The 19,376-nt window shown below is 48.6% G+C and overlaps 1 protein-coding gene across 3 annotated transcripts in view; it reads left to right on the top strand.

Annotated features, from left to right (window-relative positions):
* Window positions 1-19,376, top strand: part of LPAR2 (lysophosphatidic acid receptor 2) — a 53,356-nt gene that overhangs the window by 13,401 nt on the left and 20,579 nt on the right. Inside the window, exon 1 of one of the 3 annotated variants that reach the window (XM_083428318.1) lies at window positions 1,827-2,009. The exons of the other annotated variants lie outside the window; for them this stretch is intronic. The gene's annotated coding sequence lies outside the window, so the exon portion shown is untranslated. Of the gene's footprint in view, window positions 1-1,826; window positions 2,010-19,376 lie in introns of those variants that run through there. 3 annotated transcript variants of the gene reach the window in all.

Genomic DNA, 19,376 nt, shown 5'->3' with positions numbered 1-19,376 from the left:
GCTGCCCTTCCAGCATCCCAGACCACTGGGCTAGGGCTGGCGGGGTGGACTGGTGGGATGGAGTCCTTCGACAGCTGGAGGGCTACAGGCTCCTCTATTCTGCCTTATGGCCTTTCATGGCGTTCAGTGGGGCTTCCGCCATAGGGCTGCAACCATACTCCTGCATAACCAATAGCTTCATCAGGCCAGGCAAGAACCACAATATGACCTTGACAGATTAGAGAACTGGGCCAAAACAAACAAGATGAATATTAACAGGGAGAAATGTAAAGTATTGCACTTGGACAAAAAAAAAATTGAGAGGCACAAATACAAGATGGGTGACACCTGGCTTGAGAGCAGTACATGTGAAAAGGATCTAGGAGTCTTGGTTGACCACAAACTTGACATGAGCCAACAGTGTGACGCGGCAGCTAAAAAAGCCAATGCAATTCTGGGCTGCATCAATAGGAGTATAGCATCTAGATCAAGGGAAGTAATAGTGCCACTGTATTCTGCTCTGGTCAGACCTCACCTGGAGTACTGTGTCCAGTTCTGGGCACCACAGTTCAAGGAGGACACTGACAAACTGGAACGTGTCCAGAGGAGGGCAACCAAAATGGTCAAAGGCCTGGAAACGATGCCTTATGAGGAACGGCTAAGGGAGCTGGGCATGTTTAGCCTGGAGAAGAGGAGGCTAAGGGGTGATATGATAGCCATGTTCAAATATATAAAAGGATGTCACATAGAGGAGGGAGAAAGGTTGTTTTCTGCTGCTCCAGAGAAGCGGACACGGAGCAATGGATCCAAACTACAAGAAAGAAGATTCCACCTAAACATTAGGAGGAACTTCCTGACAGTAAGAGCAGTTTGACAGTGGAATTTGCTGCCAAGGAGTGTGGTGGAGTCTCCTTCTTTGGAGGTCTTTAAGCAGAGGCTTGACAACCATATGTCAGGAGTGCTCTGATGGTGTTTCCTGCTTGGCAGGGGGTTGGACTCGATGGCCCTTGTGGTCTCTTCCAACTCTATGATTCTATGACTCTATATCCCAACATGACTGATTGACCCTCCTAAGAGTAACCCCAACTTGTCTCTTAAGCTTTGCACTCTGTTCACAACAGCCAACAGGTGAGAGGAGCCACAGGTGAGAGCGGAGTGCAGGGTGGGGACCAAAGGTGGACAAACAACCCGGAAGGAACATGACGCGTCCCCCACCAGAGGTACACCCCACACATCCTGCTATGTATATACCATGAATTAAATCATATGACTTCTCCCCAAATCCTGGGCATGACAGTTTGTGAAATGTGTTGGGACTTGTAGCTCCATGAGGAGCAAATGAGATCTCCTAGGATTTGGGGGCGAAGCCATGTGCTTTAAATGCATGGTCTTCAGTTGTGCCCAACATCTGCTGCCTGAGGCGGTGGCTGTGGACCCCTGTCCGGCTGCAGGACCCTGTGCCCTCACTGCAACTGGCCTGATAGCGAGGGATGCAGCTCAGCCCCGCCTAAGCGGGGGTGCTATTGGAGTATCACATTCAGGTGCGCCCTTGGGAACCTGTGCCCCTCTAGACTGGGGCAGGGGAAAAATCTCTGGGTCACTCTTCTGCCCCCTGCCCTCTCCCCTTATCCCACGACCTCCCCCCCGGGATGCCGAAACCTGCCGTGGCCCGAGTGGCGCCTTCCTCCTGGGGGCCACAGAGATGCCGCCCCCTGCAATCCTCTCTGAGGCGCCCGCTTGCCGGGCGGGGTGGCTCCGAGGGCCTCGGGCGAGGCGAGGAAGGCGGGCCCAAGGAGGCCGCCCGAGGCGGAGAGAGGCGCGCCCGCCGGCCGCGGCGCAGTCGGCGCTTGGCGGGCCGAGGCGGCGCTTCCCTCTTGCTCCGGCTTTGTTCCGCGCGCGAGAGCGGCCAGGCCGGCGCTGCTCCGCGATGCCTCCCGGGCGCCGCTCCAGGAAGCAGCCGCGGCGGGAGCGCGGCGCCCACCACTAGAGCGCGGCGGCGGCGGCGGAGGGCGGCGGCTCGGGGCGCGCAGGTAAGCGCTGCCTTTCGGCTTCGGGGCCGCGCGGGAAGCGGGAGGCAAGGCGGCGGCGGGGAAGGGCTGCGGGGGCTGCGGAGCGGAGCCTGGGCGGACCGGCTCTTGCCCTCGGTCGGGGAGAAGGAGTTGCGGAAGCAACAAAGGCGGGCGTCTCCCGGGAGCCGCGGCCAGGCGAGCCCCTTCTGGGGAGGGGACCCACTGGGACGCGGAGTTTGGACCTTCGGACTTGGGCCGCCCCCGGTTCGCTGCAGGTCTGCCTGCGCGGTCGCCATCCCTGGAGGCATCCAAGCAAACCTTCTCTCCTCAGTCTTATTAACGTGGAGTTGGTGGGAAGAGCGGCTTCCGCGCCCCACCTTGAGCTCTTTGCAGGGAAGGCGGGAATAGAAAGGCAACAGAAGTTATTCACGGGTTGTTTCTTCCATGAGAATCTAAGAACAACCCTATTATCGCTTCACGAGCTAAAGCTGTGTTAGATAGAACTAAGTATGAGTATTTGCCATAGTTTTGTTCACAATAATATCCATTTGGGAAAGTGTCAGTGGGGTGCCAGAGTTTGCATTTTGCCAATAAGTCGCCTCATATGGTTGTATTTTGTCTTCAGAGCAGTCTTGCAAAAATAATGTGCTACCAAATGGCAGCGGCACAGATCAGGATCAGCATATTCAGTGGTAACTGAGTAATCTTGATAACATGAAGCAAAAATTCAGAAATCCGCCTTTCCAACAAATGGTCTTTCACCTTCCTTTCACACAACAGTTCAAAGAACTGTTGTTCTTTTTGCACAAACAAAAACAGCTTAGAGTGACATCGCTCAAACTTCTCTGTTTCTCCAGCAGAAAAGTAATTGACAAATTTGGGCGAAGCAAACTTCAAATCACCCTTGACTTAACTATTAATTAACCGCTACTAATTAACCACAGTGACAGGTCTGGCAAAAGTCCAGGGAATTGTTTTCCTTGACTATTAACATTTGCCTCTGATGTGCAAGCTGCTTAAAACAGCTCCATATAGGAGTTACACCTTGTGGTGAACCCTCACCAATTCTGCAGCCAGAGAGTGGTTTGCAAGTGTTCTAGAAAGCCTAGAGCAGGCATGTCCAAAGTCCATTTTGGGGACCTAATCCGGCCCACTGGTCGGTTTAATCTGGCCCTTGTGGCAGTTTAACAACTTCACACATCTCAGTGTGTGAAACAAAATACCTCCTGAGATGTGTGCAAACCTGGTGGCCACCTACAAGGAACAGTCGACCTCTGTAATTGCCAACAAGGGTTTTGCCACCATGTACTAAGTCATCTTTTGCAAAGGGATCAAATACTTATTTCACTCATTATAATGCACATCAATCTCTGACTTTTGTCTTCTGGGTTTCTGGGGGTTTTCCTGTTGTTATTCTGTCTCTCACAGCTACAATAAACCTACCATTAAAATTTAGCAGGGGATCAAATACTCCCCCCCCCACTGTACACCAGGAACAAAGGGACAGGGAGGGGGTAAAGATTTACATTGGGATCTACTGCCCCTGTGAATCCTCTCGCCTGAGGCAGTCGCCTCACCTTGCCTCATGGGTGGGCTTCTCCTGCCTGACTTGGTGGAAAGGTGCTCCTGAATTACTCCAAATGACTCCGTTTGAGGAGGGGCGGTGGTTGTCAGTGTGTCCATGTGCAGCATTTTCTCTTTACTTGGAGTTGCATCTTTCTAATGGGGGGCAGGGAGTTGCAGGAAGGGCATGGAAATTTGAGATTACTGTATTTGGAAAATGCTGCATTTGGAGAAGGAGTCTGAACTTGTTTAAGAGCAGGAGGCAGTGTTTAAAGAATGGGCTGGGTTTGTCCAGCCCATAAAGGAGGGAGGCATTGTGATCACACATAACCAGAGCTGGCTTCTTCCCAGTTGGCTGGAATTCTAACAATTTCAGGATTTCTTTGGGGCAAGGAGAAGGTTTCTAGCCTTCCGGATCGGGAGGCAGCGTTTGAATCAAACTGCTTCTTGGCTAGGAGTCCTGGGTTCCTACCTGTGCTCCTAACTCTTCCAGTCATGAGGCCCTGGAGATGGATCCCAGAAATCCTGTTTCTCAACTTCTCAATGGTCTTCTCAGGGGAACAAGGAACAATTTATTTCTTGTGAATCATGAGGAGGAATGGGGAGGGCTGAAGGATCTTGATGGAACTTGCGACTGGACTGATAGGTGTCTGCTGTGTATTGTTTTAAAAAGTTGTGCTTCAATACCAGAGAGAAATTGTGGGGTACATGATTGTCTTTATATAGTAAGTGTAAAATGGAGTTGGGGTGTAACCTCAGCATTCTTGGAAGAGCGTGTGCCTCTTTCTCCTATTGCCATATCTGAGCACAAACCCCACAAGTGCACTTTAGCACAGCTGTTTGGCCCACTATGGGGAAGTGCTTGGTTTGGTTAATAGCGTGGGGTACTTGAGCAACCAATGCCTCCAGGTCAGCAGCAGCAGCAGCAAACAATTCCAAGTTTCTGTGGGAAAGCTGCCTGCATACTCCAATGGGATGGGCCACGGCTGGCCATGCTGGCTCCTAGGGGTGTTTCCAAGAGCAATGGGGGGTGTCTGTTTTTTCTCTCCATTCAGTGTGGCAGGGTGAGTGACAGACAGAGCTGACACTATGGGGGTGCAGCCAGCCAGCAACTTTTCCTGAACAAACCCTGGCAATGTGAGTGTGAGCCCTGCAAAAGCTCAGTAGTCCTGGTCTCATGGATATTTTTTTCTAAACTAGTTTTTATTGTGGGGTTTTGTGTTACAAAGCAAACAGATAAACATGGAATGTCTCCACTTTCAATTCATAATTTTTCACAGTTCATTTACATTTGGTGAGAGACATTTTTGTCATAGCCATCTTGCAGTTGAGGGAAAGGAGAGGTGGAGAGAGAGATTGTTTTTTCCTTCTATTGCCTATTCTTAGTGTGTTGTGTCAGCATCACATGGGTAGGTCCTTTGTGTTTTTATTTTTTCTTTATTGATATTGCAAGAGGTTAGGGGTTTCTGAGCTTGGTTAGTCATGTTTAGTAGATTGTGGAGTAGCTCATTTGTGTGAGGGAGGCCGGCTGGGTTGTGGGGTCACATTAGCCATATGGATTCATATGCTGTTGGAGGGGATAGGTCATTGCTGGTCTCATGTATTTCAGCAAGGCTTTGTGAGAGAGATATTCCAAGTGGACTGTCCCATCCTAATTTGGGATGGTGGAGTGACCTTTTGGATCTTACAACTCAGGGACCAGAATATCTTGAGCTGCCTCAGATTTGATGCACTGATAGAGGTGATGTTGTTGGCACACTTTACTTTGGCCCCAGATTTCACCACCCTGAACAGGAGGCTTATCCTGAGAGCCAGGGAGCAGCTGTGCAGCCTTATTGTTGAGTCTCCTAGTCTTGTTTGTGAGCACCTCCACCCTTGAGGCTAAGCTGCAAGGTCAGATGTTGCCCAACTGAAAGCAAGGCCAGACAAAAGCCAGGGAAGCATTATTTACCTGTCAGCACTGAGGCTGCCCCACCCCCACCCCACTCTTTCACTTCCCTGCATTTCAAAGGGATGTGGTAACTATCCCTCCTGCAATTGTTCCTCTCCTCAGCTGAGCTGCTGGCTTATGCAGCCCCTGGGATCCTTTTCAATCCTCTGGGCACAAAACAAAGACACCACATAGGATGCATGCTTTCATACAGAGGGAACCAGGGCCCATATGAGCAGCCAAAGTATCTGGAAGTGAAGTCTGTCTTGCCATCGATGGATAAAGTGAGACCATAGATGTTTTTATCTGTGGATGAAGATAGACCATAGTTTGTTATTGAAAGAAAGTTGAAAGTGGTTTGAGAAAGGGTTGGTTCCCTGTTCTTTCTTCTGAGTAACCATGGTTAGGATTGCATTATAAGGCACTGGTGATTAAGGCTGCAGTCCCATACAACTTCACCTGGGAAGGATCCAGGTGGATTTCTTCCTTCTGTGAAGGATGGCACTGTAAAACCCAAAAGATAAGCTTTGCAAGATCTCAGGTCCTAACGAACAAAGTAAACTTTGCACAATGTCAGGTGGTATTAAAATGGACAAAAGAGAGGAAATGGACCTGCCTCTGTCCTTTCAACACCTTAAAATATAAAATAGAATCATAGGATTACAGAGTTGGAAGGGACCCCAAGAGTCATTTAGTCCACCCCCCTGCAATGCAAGAATCTCTGCTAAAGCATCCATGACAGATGGCCCTCCAACCTCTGCTTAAAAACCTCCAAGGAAAGAGAGTTCACAACCTTCCATGGGAGACCATTGCACTGTTGAACAGCTCCTACTGTCAGAAGGTTTTTCCTGATGTTTAGTCAGAATCGTTTTTCCGGTAACTTGAAGCTATTGGTTCGAGTCCTGCCTGCCAGAGCAGGAGAAAACAAATTTGCTCCATCTTCCATGTGATAGCCCTTGAGGTATTTGAAGATGGCTGTCATATCTCCTCCCAGTCTCCTCTTTTCCAGGCTAAACATGCCCAGCTCCTTCTATCGTTCCTCAAAAGGCTTGGTTTCTAGACCAATGATCATCTTGGTTGCCCTCTGTCAATATCCTTATATTGTGGTGCCCAGAATAGTACACAGTATTCCAGGTGTGGTCTGACCAAGGCAGAAGAGTGGGATCTTAATACTAGACTTCTGTTGATGCAGCCTAGAATAGCATTAGCTGTTTTTTGCTGCTGCATAACACTGTTCACTCAGGTTAATCTTTGTGGTCCACCAAGACCCCTAGATCTCTTTCACATATACTGCTAGTAAGCCAGGTGTTCCTCATCTTATATAGTGGTATCTTGGGTTACAGAAGCTTCAGGTTACAGACGCTTCAGGTTACAGACTCTGCTAACCCAGAAATAGTACCTCGGGTTAAGAACCTTGCTTCAGGATGAGTACAGAAATTGCGCAGTGGCAGCAGTGGGAGGCCCCATTAGCTAAAATGGTACCTCAGGTTAAGAACAGTTTCAGGTTAAGAACGGACCTCCAGAATGAATTAAGTTTTTAACTCGAGGTACCACTGTATTTATGCATCTGGTTCTTCCTGCCTAAGCGCAGAACCGTACATTTGCCCCTACTGAAATTCATTTTGTTAGCCTGAGCCCAGTTCTCCAGTCTGTTTAGGTCATTTTGAATTCTGATTCTGTCTTCTGCAGCATTAGCCACCCCTCCCAGATTGGTGTCATCTGTAGAGTTGATCAATTCCTTCATCCAAGTCATTTATAAAGATGTTGAAGAACAACAGGCCCAGAACAGAACCCTATGGCACCCCACTTGTCATTTTTTTCCAGGATGACAAGGAACCATTAATGAGTACTCTTTGGGTTTGGTCAGCTACAAATTCACCTAACCGTTACCTCTTTCAACCCACATTTTACCAGCTTCCTCACAAGAATATCATGGCAGAGTTCGTCAAAAGCCTTACTGAAATCAAGGTACACTATGTCCACAGCATTCCCCTGATCCACCCAGCTGGTAACTCCATCAAAAAAAGAAATGAGATTTGTTTGACATGACTTGCTTTTTGGAAACCCATGCTGGTCTTAGTAATATTGAATCATCTGTTCTAGGACCTTTCCTGGTATCAATGTCAAGCTCACTGGTCAGTAGTTACTTGGGTCTTCCCTTTCCCCCTTTTTGAAGATGGGGACAACATTTGCCCACCTCCAGTCAGCAGGGACCTCACCTGTTCTCAAAGAATTTTCAAAGATCATAGACAAAGGCTCTGAAATTACATCTGCAAACTCCTTTAAAACCCTTGGATACAGTTCATCAGGTCCTGGAGATTTTAATTCATTTAAAGTAGCTAGGTGCTCCCTTTCTACCTCTTTTCCTATTTTGGTCTGCAGCTCCCTCTTTCCATCATTTATTCTGTTATCACCCGGTTAGGCATTGCTTTCCTTTTGGGTGAAGACAGAAGCAAAGTAGGTGTTGAGTAGTTCCACCTTCTCTCTGTCACCCAAAAACATTTCTCCATTTTCTCCAAGCAGAGGACCTACCACTTTCTTGTTCTTCCTCTTAGCTAAAGAAACCGTTGTTGTTGTTGTTGTTGTTGTTAGCCTCTTTTGCAAGCCTGATCTCATTCTGAGCTTTGTTGTGCTTGAATGACTGTGGATATCAGCTAATCTAGTTGCAATGATTTTCCTTAAGCACAGAGGTCTCAGCCACATCACACATTTAAAGCACTCTTATGCCACTTGAGAATCCTGGGAGCTGTAGTTTGTTAAGGGTGCTGGGAATTGCAGCTCTATGAGGCCAGCACCCTTTAGAAGGTACAGTTCCCAGGATTCTCCATGAACGTTAACAGTGATATAACAGTACTTAAAACATGCTTTGAGAATGTGAGCAGAGCTACCGTGGGGGGGGGGGGGGCAGAAGAGGAAACGGGGACTTCTGAGAAAAACTGGGAGGTGGGTATTTGTTTTTTTGTGGTGTACATCCAATCCATAGTCATTGCGGGGGACTCAAGCATCTTTTTAGTGCTGTTTTTACTTGGCAGCTGTGGGGGATTCAGGCAGCATTTCTGCTGGTACCAATTTTTGTTTTGTGGGAAATCTCCTCATCATCTCATATGTCACCACACTAGGAAACAGCAACTTCACTTGCAGCTGACATTTTCCGTTGCCAGTCTGAGTGTTGCATGAGCAGTGGCTGCAGGACCGTCATGGGTGCCTTTCTTTTGGAGCATCTGTGAGTCAGAACAAGAGCTCTCCACCTGGAGGAAGGACTGTTCTAGGAGGTCCGAGGCCTCTACAAATTCTGAATCTCTCCTTGACGGAATCCCTTTTGATGGCATCGTACGCTAGATGTTCAAGGCGTCTGCTGAACACTTTTTTCTGGCAAGTGACGCGTAATAAGTATTTTCTGTTCTTGTGTCCAGAGAGAAGGGTGCAATCCATTCTCTGCAGTATAGGTGAGCTTTGCTTCCTGTGCTCAGTCAGTGGTAGGGCAGGGTAGGATTATGGGGGCAGAAGGCCAGGAATCCCTTCACCAGCTGAGCAGAAGGGATCAGACGAACCACACTTTGAAATAAGTGAAGCAAGACAGATCTCAAGGGAGAGGACTGTAAGCCCACGAAGCGCAATGCCGAAATCACATCACTGTGTTCAGCATCAATAGCCACTCCTACACCTCCTACACCTGTCTGCATATGCAAATAATAGCGATACTTAGTATTTACATATTGCATTTCAAAGAGTCAGAGTCACATATGCTGCCTCTGTAAACAATAGCCTCACAAAGGGCAGCAGGACTTGCTGTAGGCTGTCTAATGAGTTCATGGCTGAAGTGACATTTGAACTAGGAACTTCAAGCTTACATTCTGAGCCATCTTCCACATTTTGTATTGGAAATTGTTGTTTTTCCTAAAGCATTGCATAAAATGATTGCCCACATTTCAGAACATTGTCTTACACTTGCAAAAATTGTAACAAACAAATATTTTGAGGTGTTGTGAAGAATTGCCAATGGGCTAGAAAATTAATCTCTTTAAGCCAGGGATGAAAGGGGCATATTATTATTATTATTATTATTATTATTATTATTATTATTATTACTGCTGCTGCTGCTACTACTACTACTACTAGGTAAAAAGTACTACTACTACTACTACTACTACTATTACCAACATTACAACATTCCAGCTGTTTTCTACTCAGTCTTCACCAATACTTTATCAAGCCCTGACCAAGCCTTCACCTATGTCTTGAAGGTGCAAGACCCCTCAGTTAGCAGAAGCATATGCTGCAAAGTTTTGCATCTCAGATTACAAGTAAGGAATAGCATGTTTGAATACTTCCCCATATAAAAAGACTTCTGCATATAGAACACTTTCAGTATACCTAAAGTCCTTTGCTTATTAGGGGCTACCCCACATTTTCTTCAGAAAATTGCTTTGCACAGGTAACTACCATAGAGTTAACAAAAAATTTCAAAAGTGGGGGGTCTGTGACTTGGCACTTGAAAAATAGGGGTCCTTTGTAATTAGGTAATTAGGAAACACTGCCCTAAACAACAGTACGAGTTGCAAATGAAGCTTTTCAAGGCTTAAGATGATGCTGAGAGATCAAGCAGATATGCAAAGGGGATTGGTTGAAACAATGGCAACCCTGATCTGTGTCTACTCCAAGCCAAATAACTCCACATTCCACCTGACTCCACGTTTCACCTCCCCCACCCCCAAATAAATCCTCCCTCCTTTCTTTTGCAGCTACAGTGGTATCTCAGTTTAAGAACAGTCCGGTTTAAGAACAATTTGGTTTACAAACTCTTGCAAAACTGGAAATAGTGTCTTGGTTTGTGAACTTTACTTCGGGCTAAGAACGGAATCTGAATGGTGGAAGGGCACCGGTGGTGGGAGGCCTCATGAGGGAAAGCGTGCCTCGGTTTAAGAACGGTTTTGGTTTAAGAACGGACTTCTGGAACGGATTAAGTTTGTAAACAGGGTACCAATGTAGTTTGAAGAGAAGCAGGAAGAACTTATAGAGCTGTGCTCCTTTTAAGGAGGACTGTTTTTCTGCATTGTATTTTTCAAGCGCGTGGACTGGTTTGCAGAGTGCAGGAAACAGCTAGCAGAGTTCCTTATCACATTGCTGCTGGTGTTCTCAGCGCTGTGTGGGGAACAGGTCTGGTGGCCAAGTGCAAAAGGGACCAGCCCTGTCCCTTCCCCAGTTGTGTAGCAGAGGAGATTTCAGCAGGGGAAGCTTGTTGAAGCCCAAGTGGGGAACTGCTGTGGTGCTCAGGTCCTACTACTGGGGATTCCATGGGCACCTGGATGGCCATTGTGAGAACACGATGCTGGGACGAGGAGGCCTTTGGTCTGACCCGGCAGGAGTGCCCTTAAGTGCTAAAGGTGCAGGAGCCCCTGTCCTCCTTTGGGCTTCCCTAGGAACAGGAGGCATCATGCAAGCGATTTTTAAAAGCTGACATTGCAGAGATGTTTTTTAATCTAAAGCATAGCTGGTGAGAAGCCAACCTGAATCTTGCTCTTCCCCCGCCTTTTCATTTTTATCATCTATGCCAAACTGCCGTGTTTGCATTATTCTTGGAAATACAAGGCATCTTGGCTGCAGATATGCAGGCATCACAGGGAGGACAGGAGTTGCCAGCCATGTTCAGAAGACGAAGAAAAAGGCGGCTTCATTCTGTAAAAGCTCAGGGACTGCCCCTTGCACATGTTGCATGTGCTGTTGGCTTAGCACAAATGTGTGGGCTCTGGGAGAGAAGATGATGACTGCTTCATTTCTTCCAATTGCACACACAATGCTGGTGCTTCTCAGCCACAGGGACTACCATGGTCAAAACGAAAGCATCCTTTATGTTGGGTCTCGGGGAATCAGGGGCACTTGAGCATCACTCTCTGCCCTCAAACAAAGTGCTGCATGAATACAAATGTAGGGTGTGCTATTTTTCCAGAATGCCTCCCTTGTTCTCTTTGAATGGCAAGGGCACCCACCTGAGAGGTGCTAGAACTGAGTTCCTGCGAGTTCTGGCTGAAAAAAGCCCTGGGCATGATTCAAGAAAGTTCTTGGGTGTGTAGAACAAGGGCCAATCATGTAATGAGACTCCCCACTTCGGTACAGCCCCTGCACTCCCCAGATCTACTCTAGAGGGGGATCCCCAGGAGAGTTTAAGGGGGGCACTCAGGAGGCATGAGGGAGAGAGTAGGAAACTCACTGTGTGAGTGAAACTCACTTTCCATGCACATACCCCACTCAGCACTACATTGAATTTTGGCTGTTATGACTTGATTGCATAGTCAATTGTTACACTTTTGACGAAGCAGATGAAGATTCTGACTATGAGTTGTATCAATGCTCAGAGTAGACCAATTAAAGCTAATGGACCTGGCTACGTTAAGTTCATTAATTTCAGTGTGTCTACTCTAAGTAAGACCAACACTGGATACGGTCCTATGTGTCTGCACCGAACATTGCCCAAGCATTCCTCAGGCAGACCTTCAATGAGCCTCTTAGACATCACTAAGCCCAGAGCAATGTGAGACCCTTATTAAAACCCTAGTTTGGTTTTCTCCTTGATACACAGAAATGAGGAGGAAGAATCCTAAGGGTGAGACCTTGACATAGGAGAAGCTGAGAGGATAAGCTGATAACAAGCAGCAGAGAAAGAAAACATAGAGCCGTGATCAGTAACCAATGGCCTGTGGACCAAATGCAGCCTGGTGGGGGGTCACCACCTGAATTTCTGGCTCCTAAGCAAAGGAGGGGGAGAAATGTAAGAAGCAGCGGCCGTGGGACTTTCTCTGGTGATGTAGCCTTCCCTCTCTAGTCTGTCCCCAGAGAGAACCAAGGAAGGCTCTGTAGAAAAATGGGTGCTTACTCAGGGTGTCACGCCAGAGTAGATGCTGATGCTCTCGGGGGTGGGAGGTGGGGTTATGGAACTCACAAAGGCATCTGTGCCATAACTGCTGTTCTCGGGTATACTCTGGGGGTGGGGGATCAGCAGGTAGCAACAGAAACATGCTTTAAAAATCAGCTCAAACACTTCCTCTTTTTAAACTTGAGTGGCAACTTTGAATTACTAATACCTATTGTCATCACCTTTGGCAAATATACCATGACTAGGTTTCCACCTTGCTATTTAAAACACACACCTCATATCTCCCTATGACAGTTTGTGGTACTGATTATAAGGAGTGAGATTATAGGACTGCTGCGTTCACTCCCCAGTGCTTAGTGACGGGTAGGTCCTAGAGTTCAATGGAACTATTATTTCCCTGAAACGATTAAAATGAACTCCATCCATCCCATGGCGTTAGTTGGCATCTGGAATGTTTCATCATCTTTCCTGGGTGAGACTGTCAAGTAAAACACCCAGACCTGCTCAGGGACTCTGCCGTTGTAATGTCAGGATCTGAAGGCAACACAAGGAACTGCAATGTGTGGATGTGCCTTCAGGAGTCCCTGGCCCAGCCTGGCCACATGACAGCCAAGGAAGCCTCTTTTGCACATGGGATCCGATGCCGATCGGCTGTGGGCTACATACCCCAAGCCAAAGCCTTAAGTAGCAGACTTGCCTGACGAATTTCTACTAGCAGAGAGGTGGGGAAACTTTATCAGTCCAAGGGCCACATTCCCTTCAGAGAGACCTTTTGGGGGGCCACATGTCAGTAGTGGGTGGAACAATTTCTGCACAAACACAAGCATCTCACTATCTTCCACCCAGAAAAGCAAAGAGGCCCTGTCAGAGTTCATGGATGTGTTTCCGCCAGGCAAAACCATGCAATTTGAGGGTCAAGCCAGGGAGAGGCATGGCCTGGGGAGAGAGGGTGGGCCTGAGAGGGAGTTCAGAGGACCAGATAGGGAAGGGCCACAGTTGAAGGGGCCCCAGGCCTGAGGTCCCCCCCTTCTGCACCAGCATCTGGAAAGTGGGGCTGACCTACATAGCTGCATATGTTTATAGCAATGGCTGGGCCAGGGTCCACAGACTTGGGCTTTTGAAGGTCCATCTACACACATGAACGTTTGCTGTGGGGTCAGCAAACACTCAGCAAATACATTTGTTGTTCAAACTGTAGATCTGCCCACATTCTCTCTCACACAAAGGCAGAAATTCAGCATGGTTCTATGGCAATTGTTCCATCAGTGCAAGAATGATTACTCCTCTCCCCCTGCCATGTGCAGGTTCTCCTGAACTCCTCCCCTGAGCTCATTTGGAGGATGGGGGAGGAAGCCCCTTTTTGCTAGTGGAAGTCCTTCAGCTTCCCTCCTCCCCCAGTCGCCCTGCTGCTGCTGTGGTCCCCCCAAGCTAAGCCATGGTTTGGCTCAGTGCTACTTCCAAGCCCAAGCTCATAGTTTGTCTCCCCCAGACAAACCATAAGTAGCAAGCCAACAGCAAACCTTGGCTGCAGCTTGTGGCTTGTATAGAGTGAGACAAACCGAAGCCAAGCCATGGCTAATTCTAGATAGTGTGGCAGCAGGACAAGGGGAGGAATGGAGCAGACATGATTTTTATTGTGCACACCCTCACACTTGCACATTCACATTTGGCCATGGATTGGCTCAGTCTTGCATGCAAACCTGGTTGTAGCTTGCACAGCTGGAACAGGAAAAGTACAGTTGGGTCAAATCAGTCATGGCCATGAAACAGGACATAGTCAGAAAAGGGATCTTATTCTTGCCTTGAAGGTCTGCTATTTCTCCATCCCTCTTCAGATGGAAATACACTAGGGACTCACCCAGCTGTCCTTCCTTCCATTCAGTTTGTAACATACAGTAGCTCTCCAATAAGCATAATTGGGATTAAGAAGAAGGCCAGATGGTGCGTGGTTTATGGAAACCAATCCCCGGTTCTTGGATGGCCAGAACAGAGTGCAAAGTTTGAGTTAAAACCAAACGCTGCCACCTCACCCATCCAACTGCTCTTTCCACATTCCAGCGCAGACCCTGCTGTGCTGGCTGTTGCTGCTGCCATTGTTAGGATGTCACGGGGAAGTGAACCAATGGCAGCCTCTTTTCTCTGTTGCTAAGGGAAGGAGCTGTTGGCTCAGGGCCCTGCACCCTACCCTGTGGGCTCCCAGCACAGCCCCATGCAAGGGAGGGTTTCATGGTTGAATCCAGCCCTTTCTACTTATTTTTTACTTTCCTGGCACTCCAAGGTTGTCTGCACCACACAACTCAAGCGCATGGCTTCCCCCAAAGAACCCTGGCTGGGAGCAGCAGTTTACCTCTCGCAGGGCTGCAATCGCCAACACCTTCCATAAACTACACTTCCCAGGATTCCTGGGTGGCAGCGGAAAGCAATGTGCTTTAAGTGGGTGGTGTGAGCTGAGTGCATCAAGCGGTAGTTTGGTGTAAGGTGTGAAGGATTTGAGTGGTGACCCGAAAGGCGAGGTTTGGTGGGCTTTCTCCATGCTTCAGTGGTGCCAGGGATGAAGAGGCCTAGCTGTGTTCTTCTTTCAAGGAAGAACAGTGGCACTTGCCAGAGCCTCCCTTCTCTGGGCCCAGGTGATGGAGGCAGCTTCTGCTTTCTTTCTCCTGTGCCCTTAGGTGGCCTTGTTCATGTTATGGAACAAAGATGGGGAATCTGTGGCCCCCACGGTTGTCAGACTCTAGTTCCCATCAGCTACAGCCAGAATGTGAGTTGTCGTAGTGGTGGCTGGTGCCCTTTAGAAGTGGAAGAGTGAAAGGCAGGGAGACCAACAGAGAATCACAGAATTGTAGAGCTGGAAGGGACCCTGGGGATCATCTAGGCCAACCTTCTGCAGTGCAGGAATCTCAAAGCATTCATGACACGTGGCCATCCAACTTCTCCTTAAAAACCTCCAATGAAGGAGAATCTCCCACCTTTCAAGGGAACCTGTTCCCAGGGGCGGAGGAAGGGGTGTGTGGTGGGGGCGGGATGCCCTGGGTGTCACCACTCAAGGGTGACAAAATGCCAAGCGGCACACACAATGGGGCCTGCAGCACACCTGAACCACACATCTATCCTGGGAGAGATGTGGTGGCTTGAGTGCCCGCAGGCTCTGCACTGCCCAGACAGCCCACCCACTCCTGTAGGGTGGCTGAGTGGGTGGAGGCAGGGAGACTCCTCAGTGGCCCCGTGGAGCATCCTGCCCCACCTGGACCTGCCCCTTGGCGCAGGGCACGCATGCCGCCCCAGGCGCCCAATTGGCTTGCTCTGCTGCTGCCTGTTTCACTGTCGAACAGCTCTTATCATCACAAAGTTCTTCCTGATGTTGAGTTGGAATTTCCTTTCTTGTAAAGCCAAGAAGCCATTGCTTTGGGTCATGCCCCCTGGAACAGCAGAAAACAAGCTTATTCCCTCTTCCACGTGATAGCCCTTGAGATATTTGAAGATGGCTCTCCTCTCTTCTCTCAGACTCCCCTCTTCCAGGCTAAACCTACCCAGCTCCCTGCATCGTTCTTCAGAAGGCTTGGCTTCCAGACCGAGGGAGAACCAGAACCAACAACAGGCACAGCCACTCATTTGAGTTTTGCCCCCACCCATCCTGAGTTCTGCAGGGCAATATGGAAATGAAGGAGGAAGGAGCTGGTGGGCAGTGCTGCCCCCTGAACCTGGGGCAGCCAGGAAGGGGCTGGCTAAGGGCAGGTTGTGGGGGGTGGAGCAGTGCCCTCAGTGCCCTGATGGAGCAGCCTCTACCAGCTGCAGTCCAATGTTATCCGGAGGACCAGCAGGGAAAAACTGTTATGGGATTCGCTGCCTCAGGGCCCCAAATAACTTGACCAGCCTTGGATGGTATAATCTAATTCTTATTTATTTGCATTCATTCGCTTCTATGTGACTTACAGTGATAAAGGATACATAATATAAACTAGTAGCGTGCATTTAACTTGTCACATTCAGCTTTTCACATTGGGCAAAAAATTTAAAAAATTAAAAAGGTGGTGGGAAGGGGGGTGTCCATGGAAAAGGACTTTGGCAAAACCCCCCCTCGCCTCTGAACCCAATGTGCTTGGACTCTACACCATGCTGACGTTATGAGTTACCCCCAGAATGTGACCCCTGTGTAAGTTAACCGTCGCTTGTACATCAGTAAAAGAAGATTATTGACTAAAAATACTCATCCTGTAGTAACATGGAAGCTACAAACCACACACGGTACGACTCCAGTTAAGAGCCAACTGTCTGGGTCAACAGGCCCGTCTTTCCCTGGCGCCCAAAAGTTGATCATGACGGCACGAGGCACATCTCTGTAGGGCAGCTTTCCCCAGCCTTGGATCCTCAGGCACTGTTGGACTGCAACTTCCATCAGCCCAGCCAGCATGGCCTAGTGGCCAGGGATTGCAGTCCAGCAGCATCTTGGGACCCAAGGCTGGGCAAGGCTGCTTTAGGGAGAGCATTCCACAGCTGAGGAGCCACCGCTGAGCAGGCCTGGTCTTGTGTTGCCTCTCTCAGCACCCCTTTTGGAGGTGCACACAAAGAAGGGCCTCCAAGGATAATTGCAGCATTAGGGCAGGTTCCTGTGAGGAGAGGCACTTCCTAATGTCCCTAAGGACTTATAGGTCAAAACAAGCACTTGGAATGCAGCAGCTTGGCATGGGGGGAGGGGGTCATTTGCTGTTCTCCTTCAGTCAACCAAATAGTCCTATCCTAATAAATTGAAGGCAAACAAAAATGAAGGTCTCCAAATTCCACAGTTGGGCAGTACCTTTATTAGGACCAGGCAAATGTCACAAAATAAGCGAGGAGCAGTCCTCTTCTACAGAACTCTCTGTCAGGCAAGACAGGTAGCTATGCAAATCTGTTCATGGATGTGGAAAAGCCTGGAGAAGCTAAGGCTGATTCTCATTGTCATCAGACACTTGATAGCAATTTTCATGTATACATCTCAGGTAAATTCATCTTCAAATGAACCCTGCGACTCGGGAAATCCTTTTCATTATGCCGTTTAGGTTCTCTGGTTAGGGAAAGGAACTTGCTCAAGAGCAGTCCACAAAGCCATGGCTGAAATCAAGGCTGGATGGCTTTGCAAGACGCATGCATGGAGGAGAAGCCTCTCAATGGCAGCTACGTTCTGCCTCCCCTCAAGGAGGCCAGTGGCTGGGAATCTCAAGTGGGCAGAGTTGCTGCTGCTGTGGTCAGATTCTGCTTTCAGGCTTCCCTTGGGCGGCTGGTTGGCAACTCTGAGAACAGGATGCTGGACTAGTTAGGTCTCTGGCCTGATCCAGTTGGCTCTTCTTGTGTTCTTAAGCCAGCTCTTCCCAGTCGGTGCGCTTCTGGGCAGGTCTCAAAAATCATTTAGAAACCAAACCACTAAACACTGGTATCCAGACACCAGTTGAAAACAAACAAATATCTGAACTGAATTTGCACATGGGACATCTCACTAGGAGATGGAAAGAAGGGAGCTGCTGGGTTTGGCACATTGTTTTTGATCTTCCTCTCATTTGTTTGCTGTGTTGTGTTATTTCCCAGTTACAGAATGTACTTTGCCTACCTAATTAGCTCATCAAGCAACTTGGCTGAGAAAGCCAGGTGTCAAGGGAAATAATCTGCAACCAAACAAACACTGGCTTTGGGATGGCAAAGCCCTCTCAGGGGTTTCCTGTTACTCAGCATGAATGCGTTGTCTCCCTGGCAGAGGAGAGAAAGGGAAGAAGCAAATGCACCACACCAGGGCTGAGAGAGAAGATTACAACAGCTTGTCCTTACTCCAAGCCACAGTGGTTCTCAACCTGTGGGTCCCCAGATGTTGTTGGACTACAACTCCCATCATCCCTGACCTCTGGCCTTGCTAGCTAGGGGTGATGGGAGTTGTAGTTCAACAACATCTGGGGACCCACAGGTTGAGAAAGGCTGCTCCAAGGGACTTTGCTAGGGTACCAAATACAAGGCTCCTGGATCTTTAATAGGCTGCTAAGACATCCTAGTCATGCTGGCCACATGACCCAGAAGCTGTACGCCGGCTCCCTCGGCCAATAAAGCGAGATGAGCAGTGTAACCCCAGAGTCGGTCACAACTGGACCTAATGGTCAGGGGTCCCTTTACTTAAGACATCCTACATTTAAAGCACATGACTCCACCAGAGAATTCTGGGAACCAGAGTACCCCCACAGAGGTACACATCCCAGCACCCTTAACAAGCTGCATTTGTAAATGCATTTTGAAGGTATGGTACTGTACATATGCTGCCATCGTCATGTAGAGAGGGGATTTCAGGCAGCGCATAGCTAAACTGTGGGTGTTCATGGGTTTCTCAGTCCTGCTCAGGTTTCTGTTCAGACCAAGCAAGAAGAAAACAGAAATTGGTAGCCTGTTTTCTCACAAGTAAGTTTCCACTGCAGTAAATGCGAATACACTTTTGCAAGTGTTTCAGCAGCTGAGATAGTAGACTGCAGTGATACCATTCTAGGACTTAATTGTCTGCAATGGGTAAGCAATTGGCAACCCAAGGGCTCATTTTAGCCCCAACCACAGCCTTTGATCCCAAGGACTTTCTCCGTTGGTTGCCTTCTTCCACACAAGCAGTCTTCTACAGCAACAAGTGGGTTAAGGACTGGGCCAGGGAGCTGTTCATGCCTCACGACAGGAGGGAGTTATGGCCACTGTCTCGAAAGAGCTGCAGACAGTTCTGAATTCAGACACCTTGGCCTCAGCTCTCCTTGCTCTGGTGACCTCCTTCCTAGACTCCTGCCATGTGCTCCACTTGGGACTGCCCTTGAAGATGCCTCAGAGGCTGCAGCTACTGCAGAAATGGCTGCTAGGTTGGTAAATGGGGCAGCTTGATGGGACCATGTGTCACCAGTCCCAAATGTTCAGCGCTGGCTGCCAGTGAGCTACCAGGCCCAATTCAAGGGGCTCATATTGGCATACAAGGACCTAAATTGCTTGGGACCAAGTACCTAAAAGAGTGCATGCCCCAGTGTCCCCAATAAGCATC

The sequence above is a fragment of the Podarcis tiliguerta genome, assembly GCF_965153285.1.
Source record: "Podarcis tiliguerta genome assembly, chromosome: 2".
Lineage (NCBI taxonomy): Eukaryota > Metazoa > Chordata > Lepidosauria > Squamata > Lacertidae > Podarcis > Podarcis tiliguerta.
This window is presented reverse-complemented; position numbering and strand designations above follow the sequence as displayed.